This window comes from Myotis daubentonii, chromosome 14 (assembly GCF_963259705.1).
Source record: "Myotis daubentonii chromosome 14, mMyoDau2.1, whole genome shotgun sequence".
Classification (NCBI taxonomy): domain Eukaryota; kingdom Metazoa; phylum Chordata; class Mammalia; order Chiroptera; family Vespertilionidae; genus Myotis; species Myotis daubentonii.
The window spans coordinates 29,297,986-29,316,971 of record NC_081853.1 but is presented as its reverse complement, the minus strand read 5'-3'; the positions used below and the strand labels follow the sequence as shown (position 1 = coordinate 29,316,971).

Here is an 18,986-nt window from a genome sequence, read left to right as displayed (position 1 = left end):
ACTTCTGAGAACACCTCATCACCGTCAGATGACCATGACGGTGGCTGGAAGGAGAGGATGCGGCACTGGTGATACAGCCAGAGCACGCTCAGGGGGAGGGAGATCAGGTGGAAAGCCACGCCTACATTCTTTATAGGAAAACTGAAAGACAGGGAGACTGTAGTAAAAGCATCCAGAGAGCAACCCAGATGAATAACCAACTACTGAAGGCAGTAGGTGAATGGGTATATACCAGTGGTACCTCAATACCATGTATACATTGTACACTATACATGGAATGTTCAGCTCTAAAAAGAAATGAGATACCAAGTCATGAAGAGATATGAAGAACACTTAAATGCATACTACTAAGTGAGAGAAGCCAATCTAAAAAGGCTATACATTATGATTCCAAGTATATGACATTCTGGAAAAATGTAAATAAATTCTTCAAAACTACGGGGCTTCTGGTTAAGATGGCGGTATAGGCAAACACAGTACTTGGAACCTCTCACAACCACATCAAAATTACAATTAAACTATAGGAGAGACTGGCAGGAGTAGAGGTGCGGGACAGGCTGTTCCCACACCCACATGTGGCAGTTAAAAACTGGGAGGGATATCTCAGCTGTGGAGGTCCCCCTGCAGAGCCAAGGTTCCTATCCCCACACCAAGCCTCCCAGCCCAGGTTCCAGTGCTGGGAAGAGAAGTCCCTATAACTTCTGGCTGTGAAGACCAGCAGGGATTGTGGCTGAGTGACATGGAGGCTGCTGGAGTCCTAGGTGTTCCTCTTAAAGGGCCCATCCACAGACTTACTCAAACTCACTTGCTCTGAACACCAGTGCTGGGGCAGCAAAGGTGTCAGCAACATATGGGGAAGGACTAAATTGTTTGGCATCAGGGTAAGAGCCAGAGAGGCAACTTCCTTCCAGACAGAGGTGCTGGCAGCAGCCATTTTTCCTTTGCTGAGCCCTCCCCTGACAGAGCCTGCAGGCAGGCTACCATATCTCAGTCTCCATCAACCTAACATTGTTGGCCCTACCATGATGATTCCCTGAGACTCTGCCCACCCAACTTGTGGGCCCACCTGTTGTTTCCAGTGGCTTTTCCATACAAACAGCCTGTCTTGGCTCATGCTGCCAACTTTCCTAAAATCTCTTAAACAAGCAGCGTCTGGCCTCGGTGTATCCTGTACCTCTTGCCAAGTGGCCCCAGGCCCAGCACTAGTGGCAGCAGGCCTTGGTTCGTAGCTTGGCCTCTCCCAGGCACTTCCAAACCCAGCAGGAGTAGCAGTCATCTGCAGATCACTTTGTAGCTCAGGCTGGGTGGCTCCCTTTTAGAGCAAAGGTGGCAGCTGACCTTGGCCTACACCTCACAGGAGGCCCCACAGACCCAACCACTTTCATGAGCAACACACTCAAGGGGTAAACTTGGTGGGCACCTAAGCCCCTCTGTTCCATGTAAGTTTTGCTCCATGGGGTCAGCCCCTTCACAGCGATCCTCCAACGTGGTTGTGGTTAGTCCTTGAAGCTGATTGGCCAGGGGGGTAAATCCTTCCCATTGATGTACCAACAGCAGTCAAGGCTCAACTACAATAGGAGGATGCATGTAGCCCACATGAGGGGTGTACCTGGAACACCCAGCTCAGATGACTGGGGAGGGGAGGCTGCACCACTGGGCCCTACAGGACACCAACTACATAAGGCCACTCTATCAAGACCTGGAGATCTAATACACAGAAACAAACACAGGGAGGCTGCCAGAATGAGGAGACAAAAAAAATATGTCCCAAATGAAAGAACAGAACTAAACTCCAGAAAAAGAACTAAACTAGAAAAGCAATCCACCAGATGCAGAATTTAAAACAATGGTTATAAGAATGCTCAGTGAACTCAGGGGAAGAGTAGAGAAATTTAATGAGAACTTCAACAAAGAGGTAGGAAATGTAAAAATGGAGATAGAAAACATAAAAAAGAACCAGTTAGCAATGGCATGAATACACTAACTGAAATGAAGAATACATTACAGGGAATAAAGAGTAGAGTACATAAAGCAGATGATCAAATCACCAAATTGGAATATAAGGAGGCAAAAACACCCAATCAAAACAGCAAAAAGAAAAAAGAATCCAAAAATCAAGGATAGTTTAAGATGCCTCTAGAACAATTTCAAGCATGCCAACATTTGCATCATGGGAGTACCAGAAGGAGCAGAGAGAGAGCAAAACAGTGAAAACCTATTTGAAAAAATAATGACAGTAGCCCTGGCCAGTGTGGTTTCAGTTGGTTGGGCGTCACCATCACCAATTCAATTCCTGGTTGGAGCACATGCCTAGGTTATGGGCTCAGTCCCCGGTAGAGGCATGCAGGAGTCAGCCAATCAATGTTTCTCTGTCATTGATGTTTCTCTTTCTCCCTCTCCCTCTTCTTTCTCTAAAATCAATAAAAACATATTTTAAAAAATAATGACAGTAAACTTCCCTAACCTGGTGAAGAAAATAGGCATACATGTCCAGGAAGTACAGAGTCCCAAACAAAATATCCCAAAGAGGCCCACACCAAGACACATCATAATCTTATATAATGAAAGCATAATAAGCATTCAACCGTTTAACTGGTCACTATGACATGCACTGACCACCAGGGGGAAGACACTCTGACTGGTAGGTTAGGTTGCTGCTGGGGTCTGGCCAATCAGGACTGGGCCAGATGGGCTGGACATGCCCTGGAGCCCTCCCGTGGCCCCCCCCCCCCCGCCCTAGCCCTGATTGTACACCGGTGGGGTCCCTCGGCCTGGCCTGCGCCCTCTCGCAATCCGGCTCCCCTTGGGGGATGTCATAGAGCTGGTTTCGGCCTGATCCCTGCAGGCCAGGCCGAGAGACCCCACTGGTGCACGAATCTGTGCACCAGGCCTCTAGTTAAAATATAAAAGGTTAAAGACAAAGGGAGAATCTTAAAAGTAGCAAGAGAAAAGCAGTTAGTTACCGACAAGTGAGCTCCCATAAGACTATCAGCTGATTTCTCAACAGAAACTTTGTAGGCCAGAAGGGATTGACAAAAAATATTCAGTGATGAAAAGCAAGGACTACTCTATCCAGCAAAGCTATCATTTAGAATCAAAGGACAGGTAAAAGGCTTCCCACCCTGGCTGGTGTTTCTGTGGTTGGAGCATCGTACTGTGTATCAGAAATTGGTGGGCTTGCCCTGACCGGTTTGGCTCAGTGGATAGAGTGTCGGCCTGCGGACTGAAAGGTCCCAGGTTCGATTCTGGTCAAGTGCATGTAACTTGGTTGTGGGCACATCCCCAGTGGGAGGTGTGCAGGAGGCAGCTGATGGATGTTTTTAACTCTCTATCCCTCTCCCTTTCTCTCTGTAAAAAAATCAATAAAATATATTAATTAAAAAAAAAATTGGTGGGCTTGATTCCTGGTCAGGACACATATCCAGGTTGTGATTTCAATCGCTGGTCAGGGCACATGTGGGAGGCAGCTAATTGATGTTTCTCTCACATCAATGCTTCTCTCTCTCTCTCTCTCTCTCTCTCTCTCTCTCTCTCTCTCTCTCTCCCTTTTTCTCTTCAAGATCAATTAAAAAAAAGAAGAAAAAAACTTCCCAGACAAAAAACCACTAAAGGCGTTCATCACCACTAAGAAATGTTAAAGAGGCTTCTTTAAGAAAAAAGATAAAATATGAATAATAAAATGGTAATAAATACATATCTATCAATGCTTACTTTACTTATTTATTTTATTTTGTTAATCGTCACCTGAGGATATTTTTTCCATTGATTTTTAGAGAGAGTGGAAGGGAGGAGGAGAGACAGACTGAGAGAAACATCGATGTGAGAGAGATACATCGATTGGTTGCCTCCCACATGGCCCTTGAGTCTGCAACCAAGGTACATGCTCTTGACCAAAACTTAACCTGGGCTCCCTCAGTCCACAGGCCAATGCTGCATCCACTGAGCCAAATGGGCTAGGGCTCAACAAAGACTCTAAATGCAAATGGATCGAATGTTCCAATTAAAAGACATATGGTAACTGAATAGATAAGAAAACAAGACCCTTACTATCTATAAGACTCACTTCAGATTGAATGGCACACACATACTAAAAGAAAAAGGATAGGAAAAGATATTGCATGCAAATGGAAATGGGGAAAAAGAAGCTGAGTTAGTAATACTCAGACAAAATAGCCTTAATTTTTTTTTTTTTAGAAAGAGAAGAGAGAGAGAGAGCGACACAGAGAGAGAAACATTGATTTGTTGTTCCACTTATTTATGCATTCATTGTGCCCTGACTGGGGATTGAACCCACAATCTTGGTGTATTGGGAAAAAGCTCAAATCAACTGAGCTACCTGGCCAGAGCCAAAATAAACCTAAAACAAAGGCTATAACAGGAGACAAAGAAGGACCCAACAATTCCACTTCTGGGTATTTATCCAAAGAAACCAAAAATGTTAAATCAGGAAATGACATATGCATACATATGTTTACTGCAGAATTATTTATAACTAGTGACCCAGTGCATGAGTTCGTGCACACTGAAAGGAAATTAATTACAAGAAATATTTTAATATCACTATTTGCCCTTTCTCTATAATAGAAGTGTCAACCAAATTCACAATCGACAATGACAGATGGAAAAACACACGTGTGATTGGCGCCAGTGAGAGCTTTATATATATCGCGCATGTGCAAGTCAACGTTTATTTTTAAATTACCAGTGCGCATCATATGTACCAGCCGGTCAGTCGGTCAGATGGACGGACGGTCAGTCACTTAGCTTTTTATATATATAGATAGCCAAGCTATAGAAGCAACCTTTGTCCATCGCTATAAGAATGGATAAAGAGATGGTGTATATATACAATGAAATGTGATTCAGTCATTTAAGAGAATGAAATCTTGCCATCTGCAACAACACTGATGGACCTCGAGGATATTGTGCTGATTAAAATAAGTCAGACAGAGAAAGACAAATGCCAGATGATTTCACTTATATGTGGAATCTCAACAAAATAAACAAACAAGCAGAACAGAAATAGACTCCTATATAGAACTGGAGGCCTGGTGCACAAAAATCATGCACAGGTAGGGTCCCTAGGCCTGGCCGGCAATCAGGGCCGATCAGGTTCCCGCCTCCCGGCCTCCCTGCCTCTCCTTCCCTCACTCCCTCAGCACCCCGCCACTGCCACTGGTCGCCCACCATGTTCCGCACCGCCCCCTGGTGGTCAGTGCATCTCATAGCGAGTGATTGAACTCCCGGCCTGCTGGTGGAACTCTCGAGGGGACAATTTGCACATTAGCCTTTTATTATATAGGATATTTTGACAGTTGCCAGATGTGAGGGGAGATAGGAAGATGGGTGCAAAAGGTGAAAGGATTTAGAAGTACAAATTGGTAGCTACAGAATAGTCATGGGGATGTAGAGTACATCACAGAGAATATAGTCAATAATATTGTAATAACTATGTATGGTTTCAGATAGGTATGAGATTTATCAGGGTGATCCCTTCATATGTTATACTAGAGGCCCAGTGCACAAAATTCATGCATGGGGGGTGGGTCCCTCAGCCCGGCCAGCACCCTCTCCAATCCAGGACATCCCTCTCGCAATCCGGGACCGCTGGCTCCTAACCACTCACCTGCTTGCCAGCCTGATTCCCCTAACTGCTCTCCCCTGCCAGCCTGATCCCCCTAACTGCTCTCCCCTGCCAGCCTGATCCCCCTAACTGCTCTCCCCTGCCAGCCTGATCCCCCTAACTGCTCTCCCCTGCCAGCCTGATTCCCCCTAACTGCTCTCCCCTGCTGACCTGACCATCCCTAACTGCCTCTGCCTCGGCCCGACCACCATGGCTTTGTCCAGAAGGACATCCGGAAGGTCATCTGGAAGATGTCCAGTCTAATTAGCATATTACCCTTTTATTGGTATAGATAATGTCTATTCGTGGAGTTGTGCACCTGAAACTAATATAATATTGTACATCAATTGTAATTTAAAATTTAATTTTTTTTTTTTTAAAAAAAGGAATACAAAAGCTGCAAAACTATGAAGATGGTAAAAAGATCAGTGGTTGGCAAGGGTTATGGGGGAGGGAGGGATAAGTAGGCAGAGCCCAGGATTTTAGGGTAGTGAAACTTACTATAATGGTAAATGGTAATGGTTAATGGTAAATATGTGGCATTATACATTTGTCCAAACCCATAGAATGTATAACACCAAGAGTGAACTCTGATGTAAACTAAGTGATAACAATGTGCTAATATAAATGCATCAGTTGCAACAAATGTAGCACTCTGGTGAAGGATGTTGATAGTGAGAGAGACGGTGTGTCAGGAGATAAATAGGCACTCTTTACTTTCCACTTGATTTTGTTGTAAATCTAAAACTACTCCAAAAAAAAGTCAATAAAAAAAGGGGGGGGGACCACACCCAAACATCCAGAGAGATAAGACAAATGACAAACAAAACAACAATAATCACACTGGCAGCAAACATCTCAAAACAAAACAACAAATTTTTAAAAATTAAAGAAATACACATAACAAGAGATTTAACGTTAGTTATTGCTGGGTATGGTCATGCCCTATTCCCTTGTTCCCCTCTGTCTGTTTGCTTGCATTAAATGCATGGCAGCTTTACTTTGTAAGAAGGGATAGGCCAATGTGATGGAAGGGAGGAGAAAAGAAGTTTATTGGAGGAGGGGAGGGTATTTGGTTTTTAATAGTGATATTGGCCCCGGGAGGGAAGGGATCTCGAAAGGCCGTTGGTCTATTGGCATTTTAGGGGGGTAAGATAATTCCCACATCAGTCTCTATGGGGCAGGGGACTACTGCAGACACTTTCAATGATGGTGCCCATATGGAGAGGCGCTTAGAAGCTCTAAAGTGTACTTAGATACATTATCTCATTTAGTCTCTGAGAGAAGTCATTCTCTAACTCTTTCAGGCAATGCCAACCACAACACTTCTAGATCTCTTGGTTAATTTTATACTTCCTGATATTTGTTGGTTGAAATTCTGCAGGCTCCCTCTGATTCCAATGTTTCTTTTTGCTTATGCGTTGAGAAAGACAGGCTAAGGTTTTGAACATTTTTATCTCCAGACTGGACCTTGCCCAGGAATCCAGACTGCTAACTGAATATTGCCACTGGAATGCTATATAAGCACCTCAAACTTAATATGTCCAAAAATCAAGCTCTTGATTTAGTTCTTTCAACGTGCTTGTCTTGTAGTCTTTCCTATCTCAGAAAATAGCAACACCACCCTTCTAGATGCTTAGGCCCAAAACCTGGAAGCATCTTCCTCTTCTTCTTCACATCTCATGTCCAATCCATCAGGGAATCCTATCGGTTCCACCTTTCGAAATATATCCAGCATCCAATCACTTATCATCTCCATTACTACCATACTGCTCCAAGTATCATCATCTCTCACTTGGATTACTGCAATAGCCTCCTTAACAACCACGCTGCGGGAGCTCAATACATAATTATTGAATGAACAGATGAAATAATGCGCAGGCATGAGTTATATTGGCTCTTTGGGGGCTCATAGTTAAACTTGACACCCCTCGCTATACTTTGGGGAGAGAGTGGGGAGAAGTAGTATTTGAACAGTAAGTACTATGGGTCTGCAGAGGAGACAACAGAGAGGAAAGCTGAAGCAAACATGAAAAATACAGGAGAGAAGAGTCGGTGGAATTAGGACTCTGTGTTGACATGGGAACCAGCAAAGGAACTCTGGGTCACTGAGTGCCTTGTCCCTCTATTGGGATTGCCCATCCTTTGTCCACTACCCTGCTCCCCTCTGTTGATCAGTCCAACTCAGGGTCCTGTAAGGGGATCTCCAGGAAGCCTGGACAGGTGAATGAATAATCCTTGCTGGAGACCAGGTGAAGAGAGCAGTTTCCTTGTGAGCTTTGGGGTGCATCTGATGGGGAAAATGAGACATTTTGGGGGGCTAGCAATCTGAATCTAGCCACTGCCCCTTTAACTGTCTGGTCTTGCAAGATCTGTTTATAAACCTTCCCCAGGTGAAGTTATCAGTGCTGGAGCCAGGTCAGGCCTTTAGATGAGGTCTCAAAGCCCCAGCACATAGGGCTCTTTAAGAACTTGCAAAGGGGACTGGAAAACCCCATATTTGGGAGACAATGGACTGAAAAAGATATAAAAAGGGACAACTTCCTCCAGGTTGTTGCTCAGAATTTGACAGACATTTTTCTCTGGGCCCCCGCGTAATAATAAAAAAGTGTAACTCCATTTCTCTAAGCGTTGCTTGGTTTTTCTCTGGTCTTCTGTAACACATCCTGCAGAGGGAGGGTTTGGGGGATTGGGCAAGCTCCTTGAACTGGTGCTGGAAAATAAAGGTAAGAAGGCATGTAGGTGTGGCCTGGCCTAGGCTCCCTTTCTCTCCTCTTGGGCCACACCATCTCCCTCTTTCTCCCTTTCCCCATTGGCAATCTGGGAGTTGCTTCCAACAGCCCAGGTCTGCCTGCTATGAAAGTCCTTACAGAAGTTCACAGCTCTTCCCCCAACACATTTCAGCCATTCTTTCAGTGAGCACCTAGGCCTGGTTCCTTCCTCGTGGTCACACAGGGACTCTCCTCCAGACTGGCTAATAAAGTATGGTTTGGGGGAAGTGCTTGGCTGGGTCCCCTAGTGTTGAGTTCAGTTTCCTCCTTTGGGTGTGTTTTAGCTTCCAACTGGGATCTTTGCCATAGTAATTGTAACAATCACAGTCTGCATGCAGACTCTTAAAGCTATACAGGCAAAGAAATAGAAAGGACTTTTTAAGCCACGCAGCTATTAAAATCCACACTCCTACCAGACCCAGACGCTCTGTACAGCCTGCTAAGCGCTTAGTAAGAACTATTTCATCAGCTTGAATTCTTTCTATAACCACACAGAAATTGTATATCCCAAGGGAATGGGATGTTTTCCCCACCCCCATCCTGCTCCTCCCCAAGCCTTCCCCATCCAGCCAGTAGCCCTGTTACTCACCTGGTTGTTTGAGAGAAAAACCTAGAAGTTTGCCTTTATTTTTCTTTATCCTTAACCCCTCATTCTATCTATCGGCAAGGCCTGTTGACTCTATACAATGCCCAGAATCGATCTTCTTTTTTTCACCACTTTGTGACAATCGGGTTCACCCCAGACAACTGCAGTGGTCTGCTAACTGGTCTCCCTGCTTCCACTCATGTCCTGCTCCCGATCACCCTCCTCACAGCGGCCAGAGCCGTCTTTCAAGGACAGGCCATAGCCCCTGCTCATATTCCTCCAAAGGCTCCCACTGAACTTCAGATGCATTTCAAACTTCTGATCATGGCTCAGGAGGCTCTGCTTCTGTGGCTACAGCCTTTCTCTGAAGTCACATGACTTACTGCTTCCCCCTTCAGCCGCGTGGCCTTGTCGGTTCATTCAGTTTGCCAAGCTTGTTCCTGCCATAGAGCCCTGGGACTGTTGTTGGCAATGCTTAAGATGCTGTGAAGATTTCCTTGTGGCTGGCTCCTTGGTATTTAGGCCTCAGCTCAGTACTCTGTTTCATAATAAAACCTTCCAAAGTTCAGTGGCTCCAAAACAGCAGTCATCTGTATTGCTTATGTATCTGTAATGTGAGCAGGGTTTGATGGGGGAAGATGCGTTTTTGCTCCATGCAGCATCAACTGGGGCAAGTCCACCAAGAACTGAGGATGTGCTCAACTCCCATGGCTGGCAAGCTGGTGCGGAGAGTCATTTATGAGCAACGCCGGGGCTGAAGCCTGAGAGCTTTGGTTGTTCATGAAGCTGGGTTTCTAGGAAAAGGCCCCCAAAGACCCAGGTGTAAGCTTTATTGTCTTTCATGACCTACCCTCAGAAGTCACAAAGCATCACGTCTGTTGTACTTCTTTAGTTGAGCAAGTCACAAGTCTCAAGAACAGACTCTACCGCTTGAATGGGGAGTGGCGGGGTTCTGCAACAGCACACTAAAATGGAAATATTGCTTTTCTGGACAATTCTGGGTAATACTATCTGCCATAGCTTCCTCTTCAATGAGACCATCACTGACTGTCCTATATCAATCAGCTCCTTCTTCTCACCCCAAATAGTAATTCTATACCATTTCAGCCTCTGGATCCTTCATAGCACCTGTCACTAACTTATCTTGTCCACTTATTTATTTGCTCACTTGCAGCCTTATTCAAAAACTAGAGGCCCAGTGCACGAGATTTGTGCACTGGGGGTGGGACCCTCAGCCCAGCCTGCGCCCTCTTGCAGTCCGGGAGTCCTTGGGGAATATCCAACTGACAGCTTAGGCCAGGGGTGGGCAAACTTTTTGACTCAAGGGCCACAATGGGTTCTTAAACTGGACTGGAGGGCCGGAACAAAAGCATGGATGGAGTGTTTGTGTGAACTAATATAAATTCAAAGTAAACATCATTACATAAAAGGGTACGGTCTTTTTTTTTAGTTTTATTCATTTCAAACGGGCCAGTAGTTTGCCCACGGCTGGCTTAGGCCCACTCCCAAGCTGTCAGTCAGACAGCCTTAGCGCTGCTGTGGAGGCGGGAGAGGCTCCCACCACCGCTGCGCTCACCAGCCATGAGCCGGCTTCTGGCTGAGCGCACTGACCACCAGGGGGCAACTCCTGCGTTGAGCATCTGCCCCCTGGTGGTCAGTGCGTGTCATAGCAACCGGTCGTCCACTGTTCAGTTGATTTGCATGTTACGCTTTTATTATATAGGATATAAGCCCCCTGAGAGCAGGAGCCTTGCATGAAGGGAGGCCATGTGGAAGGCTGATGCACTAAGATCTGCCAGTTGCAGTCAGAGAGATGATTGCTATTTAAAGATATGTAAGGGTGGAGACAATGGTATTTGGTGATTGACTGGCTGTGAGGCATGAGGGGAGAAAGGAAGACACTGGGTTGTTGGTCCACCTCAGACCAAGGAATAGCATGGGACTAAGGGTGTTGCATGGCTCAGGATTCTCTGGCCAAGGCCATGCTGAGACCTACACTAGTGGAGGGTAAATGGTGTTACATGTGTGATGAGACTGGCTAGATGCTCACCAAACACCATTCCTCTTTTTCCCAAGCTTCCAGCTGCATTTCCCAGCCCTCTTCAGTTAGGTAGGGGCCTGATGAAGTTATGGCCAAAGAAATACAAGTGGAAGCTGATGTATACCACCTATTAAAAGCCATCCTGCAAGATCCCGCACACTCCCTTTCCCTTCCTTATAGGTATGTTAGCGTTGGCAGCATCACAGACGAGAGAGGCATGAGCATCGCTATGTGAAATGAACTCTCCCTCCCAATCTTCTTAATTGCATGACACAGAATTTTTAAAGTCACTTGTAGACTGTTCCGACATTTAGGATTTGTCTCCATATTTCTTCATATTATTGAACTTCTTCCTCTATTTTTGCATTTCATTTCCTGTAAACTGAAAGTCTGATCTATAGCTTGATTAGATTCCGTTTGACTTTCCCGGTAAGATAGATTTCAAAGGTGTTGTTGCACTTCACCTAACATCTTATCAGGAGGGGACGTCAATAGCAGGTTGTCCCATCATTAGTGATCTTATGGTTGAAGACTGAGTTCAGATGGTGGTTGCCAGATTCCTCCATTGTAAAGGCACTTCCTCCTTTTGCAATTAGAATGTAAACCATGGGGTGAGCCTTGTAACACCCTGTTCCTGAACAACATTTCACCTAATTTTTTTAAAATTTTAAAAATACGTTCTTATTGATTTTCAAGAGAGAGGACGGGAGAGGGAGATAGAAAGAGAAAGAGAAACATCGATAGAAACATCGATCAACTGCCTCCTGCATACTCCTTACTGGGGATCAAGCCTACAACCCAGGCATGTACCCTGGCCAGGATTCAAACTGGTGACCAACTGAGCCACACAGGCCAGGGACCTAATGTTTTTAGCACCTATTGTGGTTCCTTCCCTCAATTATTTATATTTATTATTTTTCTAGCATTTATTGAGCAATTTACTATATATGGGCACTCTTCGAAGGGCTTTACCTATATTTTCTCTTTTAATCCTTACAATAACCCGATGAGATCATTGTTTTTGCTATTTGATGAGGAAACTGAGGCATAGAGAAGGTGGATTAGCTTTCTCTATGCATACAAATTGTTTGGTTGCTCTCGTCCCCCTGAGATTCATCAGTCTGTTCCATGCTTCTATGTCTCTGGGTCTATTTTGTTCATCAGTTTATTTTGTTCATTAGATTCCACATATGAGTGAGATCATGTGATACTTGTAAAGACAAGTATCTCTGACTGGCTTATTTCTTTCAGCATAATACTCTCCAAGTCCCTCCATGCTGTCTCATGTTTTATCATCTTTAATTTTTTTTTTTAAATTGACTAGTTTTCAGAATAGTTTTAGACTTATATAAAAAAAATTTAGACTAATATAAAAATTGAGGAGCTAGCCCTAGCCAGTTTAGCTCAGTGGATAGAGCGTCAACCCAAGGACTGAAGGGTCCTGGATTCGATTACAGTCAAGGGCACATACCTTGGTTGCAGGCTTGATCACCAATTGATGTGTCTCTCTCACATTGATGCTTCTCTCACCCTGTCTCTCCTCATTCCATCCACTCTCTAAAAATCAATGGAAAAATATCTTCAGTGAAGATTAACAAAACATAAGTAAAATTGAGGCGATAGAACCAAGTTCCCATATATCCCACTCCTACTTCCCTCTATTATTATCTTAGGTTAGTATGATACATTTGTTCCAATTAATGAATTAATATTGATAAATAATCATGAACTAAAATCCATGCTTTATTCAGATTTCCCTAATTTTTACCTAATGTCCTCTTTTCTCACCCAGGACCCATTCAGGACACCTCCACCACATTATATTGAGTGGTCATGTCTCCTTAGGGTCTTCTTGGCTGTGAGAGTTCATCAGGCTTTCCATGGTTTTGATGACATTGACAATTTTTAGGAGTACTAGCCCCTTTTGTACAATGCTCCTCCATTGGAATTTGTCGGGTGTTTTTCTCATGGTTAGGGGTTATAGGTTTTTTGGAGGAAGGCAACAAAGATAAAGTCCCAAATTCATCACATCATACCAAGGTACACACTATCATCATGAGTCGTTGCTGTTGATACTAACCTTGATCACCTGTCTGAGACAGTCCCTCCACTATAAAGTTATTCCCGGACGAAGCCGGGGCCAGAGCAAAGCCTGGGTCCTGGATGCCTGTGGGCTTCGTCCGGAAGGACGTCCGGAATGACGTCCAGTCTGATTCGCATATTATTCTTTCATTATTATAGGTTGGAGCCCACCCTAATGACCTCATCTTAACTCTTTCTGCAAAGGCATTATTTTCAAAATAACCTCACAAGTACCAGGGTTTAGGATTTTAACGTTAAATTATTTGGAATTCTTCTGCATAGGAAATTTATTACTTCTCCCTATTTATTTATTTAACCATTTATTTATATCAGGATGAACTGCCACTTTGCTATACTTGTTTATCAGCTCCAGAAGTTATTTTTGGATTTTCTACATAAACAATCATGTAATCTGTAACTGCGTCCCGATCTGTTTACCTTTTATTTCCTTTTCTTGTCTTAACGTAGCAGCGAGGCCTTCTAGCACAATGCTGAATAAGAGTGTTGAGAGAAGACATCCTTGCCTGAGACTTGCTGCCAATTCTGAAGGGAAAGCATGCAGGTTCTCACTACTGAGGTCAAAGTTATCTGTCAATTATTTTTGCCCATTTGAACAATCTCTCTCAGTCTGTATATTTAGACCAAACACATTTTTTAACTACTTAAAAAATTTTTTAGAGCAGTTTTAGGATGACAGCAAAATTGAGCAGAAAGTATACAGAGTGCCAATATTTTCTCCCAGTTTGTGGCTTGTCTTCTTATTCTCATGAGACAATTCACATTTAAAAGGATTATTGATATCATTGGATTTATATCCGCCATGCTTGTAACTGTTTTTTTATTTTTTAAGTTTCTTTTTTTTTTTTAACTCAAAAAAAAATTGATTTGAGAGAGAGAGGCAGGGGGGAGAGAGAGAGAAACACCGAACAGTTGCCTCTGCATGTGACCTGTCCGGGTATTGAACCTGCAACATGGGTATGTGCCCTCACCGGGACCGAATGGGCCACATTCTTGTGTATGGGAGGATGCTCCAACCAACTGAGCCACACCAGCCAGGGCTACATTTAGTCTCTTTATGAAGAAAAATTTTGCTGCTGTTGTTTACATTAGCGGCTCTCAACTGAGAGAGATTTTGCTCCCTCGGCGACTTCTGGCAATGTCTAGAGACATGTTTGGTTGTCACGACTGTGGGAGCATCACTGGTATCTGGAGGGTAGAGGCCAGTGATGCTGCTAGACATCCTACAATGCACAGGACTGTCTTCCACAGCAAAGAATGATCCGACCCATGCTGCTAACAGTGCTGCTATTGGCAAACACTGAGTAAGAGATAAAGAACCAACATATATTACTCAGGAAAGGCTAGGTTAGGGTTATAAAAAGGATCCCCCAAATCTTAGTGACTTAGCAGTGGTTCTCAACCTTCTGGCCCTTTAAATACAGTTCCTCATGTTGGGACCCAACCATAAAATTATTTTCGTTGCTACTTCGTAACTGTAATGTTGCTACTGTTATGAATCGTAATGTAAATATCTGATATGCAGGATGGTCTTAGGCGACCCCTGTGAAAGGGTCGTTCGACCGCCAAAGGGGTCTCGACCCACAGGTTGAGAATCTCTGACTTAGAGCAATTAAACTCAAGGAAGCACTCTTAACAATGTGCGTGGAAGTGTGTGTGTGGGGGGGGGGGGGGGGGCGGGGCGGGGGGGAGACTAAAGGTACTTGGTGAAGAGCACTAATGACTACCATACAATATTCCAATTTTTTCTTGTGATGCCAGGAAGCTCAGGACTAAGTTTTATACAGAATGGCAATAGCTTTAGCCTTAGTTCAGGTCTTCCAAAAAGTGGACACCAGATGGGGTTGGACCGCAAGAAATTTACAGGGAAAAGACCTGGGAGGGAAAATGACTTCCTGGTCCACTGCAGGTCACCTTCTTCTCTGGCTTAGCTGGCCTGTTATCTCTTGGCAGTCAGCACCTCGTCTCACTGTGCAGCTCTCCTGTCTTGTCTCTTAACTCAGTCTCCAGCTTGAATTAGTTCTGTCTCCTCCAGTTGCCTCTAAGCTCCTGTCACCAGGGCCCACCCAGCAGGAGCTCAGGAAGTTCAGATCAGCGCCTAAGACCTTAGGTCTAGTGTTACTAACTGCCTCCCAGCTCTTTGCTCAGACAACATGTCCTGAGACAATACACATCACAAGAATAGGGCAGACTTTTACAGGAGGGACCCTCATAGCCGAGTTTCTTCCTGTCTAATCTTGTTCTGTTAATGCTTTGGTTAGAGTATGGTATTTTGATAGGAAATACTGGCTATTTCTTGTGTTGTTTGTTTTGAATGGGTAATTAGTCACAGGGTTCAAAATTCAAAAGACATAAAACAGTATTCAATGAAATGTTTTCCTCCTACCTCTATTTTCCAGCCACCCAAGTCCCCACTTTTAGGCACAACAAATGTTTTCAGCCCAGCTGGTGTAGCTCAGTGGTTGTGCATCAATCTATGAACTACAGTGATGGCGAACCTTTTGAGCTCGGCGTGTCAGCATTTTGAAAACCCTAACTTAACTCTGGTGCCGTGTCACATATAGAAATTTTTTTATATTTGCAACCATAGTAAAACAAAGACTTATATTTTTTATATTTATTTTATATATTTAAATGCCATTTAACAAAGAAAAATCAACCAAAAAAGTGAGTTTGTGTGTCACCTCTGACACACGTGTCATAGGTTTGCCATCAATGAACTAGGAGGTCATGGTTCGAGTCCCAGTCAGGGCACATGCCAGGTTGCAGGCTCAATCCTGTGCGGGGCACGCAGGAGGCAGCCGATCATTGATTCTCTCTCATCACTAGTGTTTCTATATCTCTCTTCCTCTCCCTTCCTCTCTGAAATCAATTTAAAAAATTGGCTCCTTAAAAAAAAAAATTGTTTTTCCAAGTCATTATAACACACACCTTTATATTTGTTTATCCAGATGGTAACATACTGTACATAATGTTCGGAACCTTGTGTGCACAGTTTTAAAAATTCTATCAGTGTATCTTAGAGATCATTTAAAATCAATACTTAAAGAGAATCCTCATTCTATTTTTACTAATGCTTTGTTGCGCGTATGTATCAACGTACCATAATTTATCTAGCCAGTGTACCAACCGATGGGCATTTAGTTTTTTCTAATTGTTTGAAATTACATTGTTGTAGTAAATAACTGTATATCTAGGTATGTGAGTACCTATGTAGAATTGTTTTGCAGCAGAATCGCTGAATCAAAGCATATTTACATTTGTCATTTGAGAGGCAACTGTCAAATCGCCTTCCATATATATAAGTTAGCATTCTGCCCTCAATGTCCCTGTTTCCCCAGAGTTTTGCCAACACAAGATGTTGGCAAACCTTTTAATCTTTATCAATACGAAAGGACAAAACCAGTATCTCAATGTTGTTTTAATTTGTATTAGCATTAGCCATATGAAGTTGCTGTTTTTTAGGTCAAGGTAATTGTTGAGTATCAGCAATTTTATGTGGTTTTACTTCTCTCATTGTGAGACCAAGGATTTTTTAATCTTAACCGTCATTTTATTACCCTGTCTGGTGAGGCTCAGTTGGTTGGAAGGTCATGGGTTCGATTCCTGATCAGAACACATACCTAAGTTGTGAATTCAATTCCCGGTCAGGGTGTGTGCAGAAGGCAACCAATCAATGTATCTCTCTCACATTGGTGTCTCTCCCCCCGCCCCCTTACTCCCTCTCTAGAACCAATTTTTTTAAAAAAATATACTTTATTGATTTCTCTACAGAGAGGAAGGGAGAGGGATAGAGAGTTAGAAACATCGATGAGAGAGAAACATCGATCAGCTGCCTCCTGCACACCCCCTACTGGGGATATGCCTGAAACCAAGGTACATGCCCCCGACCCGAACTGAACCCGGGACCCTTCAGTCTGCAGGCCGACGCTGTATCCACTGAGCCAAACCGGCTAGGGCTAGAACCAATTTTTTAAAGAAGTCATTTATCTATAACTTTCTTTTCACAGCTTCCGTCATTTTTTTTTTTAATTGGGAGGTTGGTCTTTGTTGATTTATAGGATAAATTAAACTATTATTCTATTACATGAATTGAAAAATGTGTTCCCAGTTCATTGTCTTCTGAATTTGCTTACAATGGTTTCCACAATCAAGTATTTTAGAAATGTTTATTTAGTTGAATTTAACAATCTTACTTTACGGCTCCTGGATTTAGGACATAGTTAGAAAGGCCTTCTCTTTCCCCTCCAAGGTTACGTAGGAATTCTGCTGTAATTTCCTTATGCTGGGGCAGGTATAACAGGTGAGGTCAGGCCAGCTATCCGTCATTCAGGAACGGGCTGCTCTGGGACTGCAAACCTCAGCAGCAAGGGATCTGCCCCTTCACTTAAACTCTACGGACTCTAGGATTCAAGGGGGGAGGTTCTGGTGTTTGAGATAAGGGTGATCCTTGGCATGAAGATGGGCTGAGGGCCAAGATTTATAGGAACCAGATGAGAAGCCTCAAAAGTTGATTGTGATGGGACAAAACCAGGAAGTCCTTGGGCTCCGCTAGCCATGAGATAATCAGTTCGCCTCACTAGGCCACCTCCAAACGCTTGTGTTTGAAATTGTCCGGAACAAGCTCCTTGAACACAGCCTGGAGCACTAGCAGGGATCACGTGATGGGAGCCCTGGGTTCTGCACATCCAACCACCTTGCAGACCCACAGAGCTCACCGCCCGCCTCCCCCACCTCCCCCGCCAGCTGTGACTTACACCACTCCAAGGGGCTGCTCCGTCACAGTCTGGTCCTTTCTGCTTGCTGTGAGCTTCAGAGGGACTGTCCCATCATCTCCCCCTCCTCTGTGGTGCCCGGGAAATGCTTGTTGCGCTTTGTACTGCCCTGGGCACTGAGGCTGGAGAGGAGAACAAAGCAGAGTCCGGAGGGGCTGTGCCTCCAGGAGCTCACTCCCCTCGATGGAGGGCATCCCTTTCTGAGGCCCCCAGAGCAGCCTCCTCCCCTCTCAACTGTTTCAGGACACTTATTGTGAGGACTTGGGCTTTTACTTCTTTTCTTCTTATTCTTTTTCTGTTTTTTAATTGAGGAACATTTTACATACAATAAAATACACAAATCAAGGGTGTTCTGACTTTTGGTGATGCCTACACCCTTACAGCCCAAATAAACACCAATCAAGACATGGCCTTGGTCAGTCACCACAGAAAATTCCCTGGTAACTCTGAGCTTTAGGTATTATTAGTAGATTAATTTCACAGATGTGAAAGCTTGGGCATACCAGGTTAATACTATTTCTGGATCCTAGAGCTGATAAGGGATGGGGCTGGTTAAAACCCAATCAATTTAGCTCCAGTCAGTGGTCCTGGCCCCCATGCCAAAATGCCTGGTCTGGAGTCCCAGGCTGAGGCTTTTGGATCAAACGGTGACCGCATTTAAAAGTGCGATGCTATTGCCCTGGCCGGTGTGGCTCGGTTAGTTGGAGTGTTGTCCCATACATCAAAAGGTTTGATGCCTGGCCGGTGTGGTTCAGTGGTTGGGCATCAACCTATGAACCAGGAAGTCAGGGTTTGATTCCCAGTCAGGGCACATGCCAGGTTGCGGGCTCGATCACCAGAGTGGGGCATGCAGGAGGCAGCCGATCAGTGATTCTCTCTCATCATTGGTGTTTCTATCTCTCTCTCCCTCTTCCTTCCTCTCTGAAGTCAATAAAAATATATTAAAAAAAAAAAAAAAAAGGTCTGATTCCCGGTCAGGTCACATACCCCGATCCCAGCATGTGCAGGAGGCAACCCAATCAATGTTTCTCTCTCCCAACGATGTTTCTCTTTCTCTCTCCTTCTAAAATAAATAAAAACACATCAAAAA

The 18,986-nt window shown here is 44.1% G+C and overlaps 1 long non-coding RNA gene across 1 annotated transcript; it reads right to left on the bottom strand.

The window, feature by feature from the left end:
• Positions 1-11,332: 11,332 nt before the first annotated feature.
• LOC132215147 (uncharacterized) lies at positions 11,333-17,971 on the bottom strand. The gene is made up of 3 exons (XR_009448458.1): positions 17,879-17,971; positions 12,493-12,578; positions 11,333-11,604 (listed from the first exon to the last, which is right to left on the bottom strand). It is a non-coding gene; the product is annotated as an uncharacterized LOC132215147 (long non-coding RNA).
• Positions 17,972-18,986: the final 1,015 nt, after the last annotated feature.